General features: G+C 46.0%; 1 protein-coding gene across 1 annotated transcript in view; it reads right to left on the reverse strand.

Moving 5' to 3' along the window:
• The window catches only part of LOC102372868 (zinc finger protein 501-like), a 12,482-nt gene extending 11,672 nt beyond the window's left edge, over positions 1 to 810 (reverse strand). The window contains exon 1 of the transcript XR_003092424.1: positions 481 to 810. The gene's annotated coding sequence lies outside the window, so the exon portion shown is untranslated. The remainder of the gene's footprint in view (positions 1 to 480) is intronic.
• Positions 811 to 7,242: the final 6,432 nt, after the last annotated feature.

The raw sequence follows: 7,242 nt of genomic DNA on the forward strand, positions 1-7,242 counted from the left end.
AATTGTGTTGTATGAATTAAGTGTGTAATCATTGTGAAATCGTGCAATCAGCTAACAACTCCCCCAGCCAGTGCATCAAAACGAATCAGTAAATTGTGTGGGATTTTCTCTATTCCATAACCCATTAGAGACACTAACTATCTAGATTTTACACCTACAACATTACCTAGACTGTTTCTAGTTCCATAAATTCTCATCGCCTCAAGCATGCAAGTGCAGCCTTCAGACACCTGAGGAAATGGGTGTTCAAAGATCACAATATCAGATTCAAAACCGAGCTCATGGTTTATCAAGCAGTCATGATCCCCACCTTATTGTACGGAGCTGAGATGTGGACAATGTACAGGAGACATCTGTGGCGGTCGAGTGGTAGGCCGGGGCTATGGCCAGTAGCCCAAAACGGCAGGTGGGTACTTTTTGACAGACGGAGCAGAATTAGGCACCGAAGCGTATTGGTTAAACTAAGATTGCTTTACTTACAGTGTAGATGATTATAACACAGGTAGGCTGAATGCTGACTTAGGTTACAGTTGCAAACCGAACAAGATGAAAGCTTTCTGATTTCTAGATGAGACGTCCATGAATGGCTGAGCAAGCATGCAAGACGTGGGGGTACATCGGGTAGGTCGGTGACGGGGAGTCGCTGGTGGGTGATCGGTCTGCCAGGTTTACTCTGAGAAATGTGCGGAATTCTCCGAGTTCTCCAAGTTCTCTAAACTCGAGAAATGTGCGGAGCTTTCCGAGTTCTCTGAGTTCTCCAACTTCAAGGTGTGTGAGGAGTTCTCCTTGTGCGGAGTTCTCCAACGTGGAGAAATATGCAGAGTTCTCCAACGTGGGCGGAAACTGATTTACCTTTTATATGACTAACAAGCCAATCGCTAGTCACCAAATATGAATAATTTAGAACCGGCCAATGGTGGTGTGCGTGTTTGCATAAAGTTGGCGGGAACTTTTTCTAAGCTGTAACTTTTCCATGACATAGCATATAGTCCTTGGGTTCTGTCTCAGCGGAATTTTCCACTGTGACCTATTTTTCTCGCTTTGATCAAGTTACTGCCACTGTGCCATAACATTCAGAATGATTGACAGCAGAATGATTGACAGCGGGATGTTCCACTATGGCAGGGGGTTCCACTGCATCAAACCAATGGAATTTTCCACTGTGCCATAGGCATACAACTACTTGGTTCTGACAACATCAAGTTGCTGGAGAAGTACCACCAATGCTGCCTGAGGAAGATCCTTCAAATCCAGTGAGAAGACAGATGCACCTACACTGGCATCCTCTCACAAGCAAATACTATGAGCATCAAAGCAACGATTACAAGACATCAACTTCGCTGGGCCAGCCACGTCATCTGGATGTCCAACTCCAGATTCCCAAAGCAAGTTTTATTCTCCCAGCTCAGTCAAGGCGTACATTCAAGAGGGCAGAGAAAGCGCTTCAAAGATGTCTTCAAGGCCAAGTTGAAAAAATGCAACATCAACATCAGCTTATGGGAGACTATTACCCAGGGCCGCCCCAAATAGAGGAAGATTCTGCTTCGACAATCTCAGTACTTTGAAATCTTATGACAATAACAGGAGATGGAAAAGTGGGAGCAGCAGAAACAGCATGTCATGGACTGAAGGAAGATCCCAGAGCCACTCACCTTGCACAGAAATGCATGCTGAACAGTCTGTTGATCCCAGATAGGCCTCATCAGCCATCTTTGGACCCACAGATAAGACAATCATGGAAGAAAATCATCCTCAACTGCGAGGGATTGTCAATGATGATGATTTGCCTTAGCCTAACTGCTTGACATCATTTGGCCTAGCTATTTGTAGTCTACTCCTATCAAGCAACCTAATGCTTCCTCAAGTCTACTAACAGCTGTCTTTCCCATCCAACGGGAGGATCATCACAGGAGTGGATATGAACACATAAGTTGGTAAATACTGTACAGTGTATCATAGTCCACTGGAGTTTGGATAAAGGAAAAAAGGAAAAGTGAGACACATTTTTAACCCAGAATGTGGTTAAAACCCAGAAAGTGGTTTTCTGTGAAAACCCAGAATGTGGAATTGGTGCACTGAGGTTTCCAGAGAAAGATGTGCATAGAGTCATCAACAAGAGAGAGAGCCATTCTATACAGGCAGATTTCACAAAGACTAGAAATGAAGAAAGAACAGAAGTGAAAGATACATGCCTTGAGAGCAAATGCTCCAACACAGGGTCCTAATAGCTAGCTTTGGGCTATTTCCAAAGAAAAAAAGAATAAAGGGAATCTAGGGGGAAAAGAAGAAATGGTGGAAGTTAGTTTATAACTGAAAGCCAGGACTCTGTGAAAAAGCCAGCCTATAGTCTTGCTATTCTAATATAATGAAGGGCTTAGTCTGTCTGTCTGTCCATAATGCTTTTGGGCAACTGCACATGTGCCACTGAGAGGGCCAGTGGCGATTGGCTGCATGGGCTCCGCCCCCTCAGGCAGGGAGGGAGCAGCTGCTGCCTCAGGTAAGGAGGTGGGAGCCCCACTGTTCATGGGGAGGAGGCAAAAGCAGAGGTGTGCAGATGAGGAGGAGCCACTGCTGTCGCCTCCTCAGGTGGGGGAAGCAGCCCTGCTGCACCGGGGGAGGAGGCGGAGGCAGGTGGGAGGGAGCCACCATGCAGGAGGCTGGAGGAGGAGGTGGTGGCTGTGGGACTGTTTATATGGCTGGCCCCGAAGGGTAAGCTGGGAGTGGGGGGGCCATATAAACACTCCCTGAAACACTCCATCATTCATGACAGGCAACTGCTAGTAATAATAATAATGAAGTACTTGATGCAAATACACTTTGGAATGCAAGGAAGCAGGTTGTACTTACAGCCACTGAAAATGTATCCTGTGATACTAAGTCACATAAGGAAAACCAAGTGGGAAAGTCAACAAGCTACTGAAAGAAAGAGCAAAATAAGTGGCAAAAATAAATTCAGATCAAGTCACTTATGCAAAAAAGACGAGCTGTAAGAAGAGCAGTAAGAAGCAATGTTAACTGACATGTATAAGAAACTGAACAGCAAATAGGATGAGAAAGCAACTGATAAGCTGGCTAAAATCCATTATGCACAAACAAAGGACTTGATAATCACTTCCCCAATGCAATTAGTGATGAGGAAAAAATGGATTAACAGCTTAGCTAAAAGAAATCTTCCATGTGCGGAAGATGAATTTTGAGAATTTCTGAGAAGAAAAATATCCCAGAGGACATTTACATTCATGGACCCTGTAAATGAAGTTCAAATGCCTCTGGCTGTCACCTACAGCCCCTGGTCTGAACACCTTAGACATTTTATTAATGACCTCCCAACCCCTCCTGAAAAAGGATGGCTGGCTCAAAGTGGTCGTGTGTGACAAACCAGTCCTGGTTTACAGGCAGCCCCCTAGACTCAAACAGTCTCTCTCAAGCAACAGGCTACCTCACTCCTGATCTCACCAAGGCACCAGACCTTGCAACACCCCAAATGCTTTCTTTGCCCCAACATCAATGCAGACAACATTGTCACCGTACTGAATAACATGAATTATAACCTCTGGGGTTCATTCACTTTTAATTCCACCAACATCATATACACCATCATGTGCTTACAGTGCTGTTTACATTGGAGAGGGTAGGGAATCCCTACATGACTGAATGAATGAACATCAGCTGCAGAAAGACATACAAGTCTGTGGCAAGACACTTCAGCTCCCCTGGATACTCCATCGCTGATCTGAGGGGGGCTGTTCATATACAGCAGACTTCTAAAAACCGATCTGAATGGGAAATTGTGGAATAAGAAATCATCCAGACTGGATTGCATTAAGGATGGTTTGAACAGTGACTATGGATTCTTATCCCTTTACCTAGATTCACTTTTGGGACTCCTTTGTTCCTATTGGTTTACTACTTGTTTGCTTCCCTCTCCCAGCACTGCTCTCTCTCACTACCTCCACTGTCCTTTGTATTCTAATATCTCTCTCCTTCTTATACTCTGCTTTCTGCGTGTCCTTTCACAGCATCTGATGAAGTGAGTTTCAGCCCATGAAAGCTTGTGGTGTGTGTGTATGTGTGTTTTATTTATTTCATAGATATTTATATAACATACACACGTATTATATGTATGTGTGTATGTATGCATATGTGTGCATATTATTATAACACATGTACACACAATGTGTATGCATAACACAGAGGCACACAACACATGCGTGTGAGCATTATACATGTGTGTGCATAACTAGGATTACCATGTGTCTGGGTTTTCCCAGACATGTCCTCTTTTGGGGTCCTCCCATCTCTGTTCAGGCGTTTGTTTGTTTTTTTTAATATCAACAAATGTCCAGGATGTTGCTCTGCTCAGCGTCAAAGTTTTTCCTGTCACTTCTCACCTGCCCTAGCAAGGAGCTGCTTGGGGCTGGGGGGAAGCTAACTGAAGGCAGGGGACACCACATGTCTGAGCACACATGGCTGTCACGCAGCCAGGCAGGGGGTAGGAGCAGCCACGGCACGGCAGCTACATGCAGGTAAGTGTGTGTGGGGGGGGGAAGGGTATGTGTGTGGGGGTGCTGCCAGCGCTGGGAGAAGCTGTCTGGGCACTGAAGCTGCAGCAGGGGAGGGGAGGTGGGGGAGGCACCTGCTTCTCCAGTGGGGGAAAGGGGTGAGGGGGGCCTTCCGGGGCAGCAGGGAACTGCGTGGCCAGGCCAGCAGCACCACAGTAGTGTCTGTGCTCGCAGGGGCAGGGTTTCATAGATTCATAGATTGTAGAGTCGGAAGGGACCATGAAGGATTATCGTGTCCGACCCCCTGCCCCAGACAGGAAAGAGGACCGAGGTCAGACGACCCCAGCCAGGTGCCTATCTAGCCTCCTCTTGAAGACCTCCAAGTTAGGTGATAGTACCACCTCTCTTGGCAGCCCGTTCACAGCCACCCTTACTGTGAAAAATTTCTTCCTAATGTCTAACCTGAATCTACTCTCCACTAGTCTGTACCCATCATTCCTAGTTACTCCTAGGGGTGCCCTGGTTAATAGCGCATCTCCAATTCTCTGCTGTCCTCCCTTGATAAACTTATAGGCAGCTACAAGGTCTCCCCTCAGACGTCTCTTGTGAAGGCTGAAGCGATCTAGATCCCTCAACCTCCCCTTGTAGGGTCTTGCACAGAGGCCACTAATCATATGAGTGGCCCTCCTCTAGTGTTTTCCCAAGGATAATGGTAAGACTGACTGGTCTAAAGTTACCTGGCTCATCCCTTCTCCCCTTCTTAAAAATGGGCACCATGTTGGCCCTTTTCCAGTCCTCAGGGACCTGGCCAGAGCACCATGAGTGCTCAAACAGCTGTGCCAGTGGCTTAGCTATGACACTGGTCAATTCCTTCAGCACCCGTGGATGGAGGTCATCTGGGCCTGCTGACTTGTACCCATCCAGCCCCTCCAAGTGCTCCTTAACTAAGCACTAACCATTGGCGGTGTAGTGCCTCCCAGACATCTATCTATGTTCAAGTTGGGGGAATCATCCTGGCCAGTACTTAGGAACACTGAAGTGAAGAACTCATTAAAGAGCTCTGCCTTTTTTCCCCTGTGTCAGTTGCCAACTGTCCTGATTTGTCCTACAGGGGCCCTATGTTACTTTGCGCCTTCATTTTGTTCGCTATGTATCTGTAGAAGGACTTTTTACTGTCCTTGATTGTTGTAGCCAGCCTAAGCTCCAGTCCTGCCTTGGCCTGCCTAACTAATTCCCTGCAATAGCACACCAGGGAGGTATATTCCTCCTTGGTGGCTGCCCCCCCAGCTTCCACTGCCTGTAAGTCTCTTTCTATGCCCTCAGTCTTTTTTGGAGTTCCCTGTTCAGCCAAGGGGGCTTTTTTTGTCCCCTTGCCCCTTTTCCTGCGTAATGGAATAGTTTCCTTTTGTGCCCAAAGGATGACTCCCTTGAGAAATCGCCAATCCTCCTGGACCCCCATTTGGGTGGCCAGGAGTTCCTGCAGGCTGGAAGAAGCAGGGATCTGCAGGTTTGGAGTGAGGGACACTGGCAGAGTTGGGAGGGCTGTGACTTGGAAATGAGGGGTGGAGGGAGGGGGGAAAACAACTTTCCTTTGAGGGCTTTTTGAAGCACCCCCTCCCCGCCCTCGCCTACTGGCTGCTGGCAACTTCCTGCCAGCTCCCAAAGTAGTTTGGGAGTCCTAGTTCAGATCAGCTCCCCAGTCTGGTTTCCCTGGGCTTGGAGTAGCCCTACCCCTTTCTTTTTTAACCCTTTGCAACCTACGGGTGGGGGCACACCCACCAACCCACCCCTATTTATATACAGGAAATCAACATCAGTTAGATATGGGTTAGTTCAAAGTATGGAATACTTCAAAGCTATTGTCATTCCCCAGCCAAAATGACCTTTTTTGTATGCTTTATGATATGGATAATTCAAAATATGGCTGTACTTTAAAATTTAAAGGTGTTTTCTGGTCCCTTGGACCAGTAAAAACTTGTTAATTCAAAACAGTTTGGTAGGACTGGGGATGGCAGGTCCCCTGGGTGAGTGGGACACTTTGGCTCTTAGATTGAGTAAACCAGAGGAAAAAAGGACCCCTAAATCATTGCTACTACGTTACAAACTCCTTGTGCTATATTAGGAACAGCTTGTGCTATATACCATAAAATCAACTTAATTAGTCACTGGCATAACTCACTTTGTTCTTATCACTTACTAAGGTAAAAATGTAGGTGAATTAAGACTGTACATACACACAGTACAGGCAGTCCTCGGACTTACAACACAATTGGTTCCTGAAAACCGTGTCTTAAGTTGAAACGTTGTAATCGGGAATCAATTTTCTCATAAAGAACAATGTTATAAATAGAGGATTGGTTCCTGAACCAAGGCCTGATACCCTATTTTCACCAATAATACCCCAGAATTTTGTACTCGATCAATTATAGATGAGTAATATAGCTACATTAATGTATTTATATTGTAAATAGCAATCATACTGATTTGGAAGGACTTCTTTCAGGTGACTTTACTAGACTTTTTGAAGGGCTCTTGGTTGGAGTCTTCTCAGGAGTCTTAGCTGTAGGTTTTTCTGGAGTCTTGTCTGCTTTCTTAAAAGAAAGTGTCCAAGGAAGTTTGGACAGATGTTCTCCAGGGAGAGGGGCAATGAAGCAAACTTGTTCGCTGGTGTGGCATTGCATCAGATCAAGTGTTGAAAATCCTTTTAAAAAAATGTCCTTTTTCAGATATGTGGGGAGCC

The sequence above is a fragment of the Alligator sinensis genome, unplaced genomic scaffold (genome assembly GCF_000455745.1).
Source record: "Alligator sinensis unplaced genomic scaffold, ASM45574v1 scaffold2187_1, whole genome shotgun sequence".
NCBI classification, from domain to species: domain Eukaryota; kingdom Metazoa; phylum Chordata; order Crocodylia; family Alligatoridae; genus Alligator; species Alligator sinensis.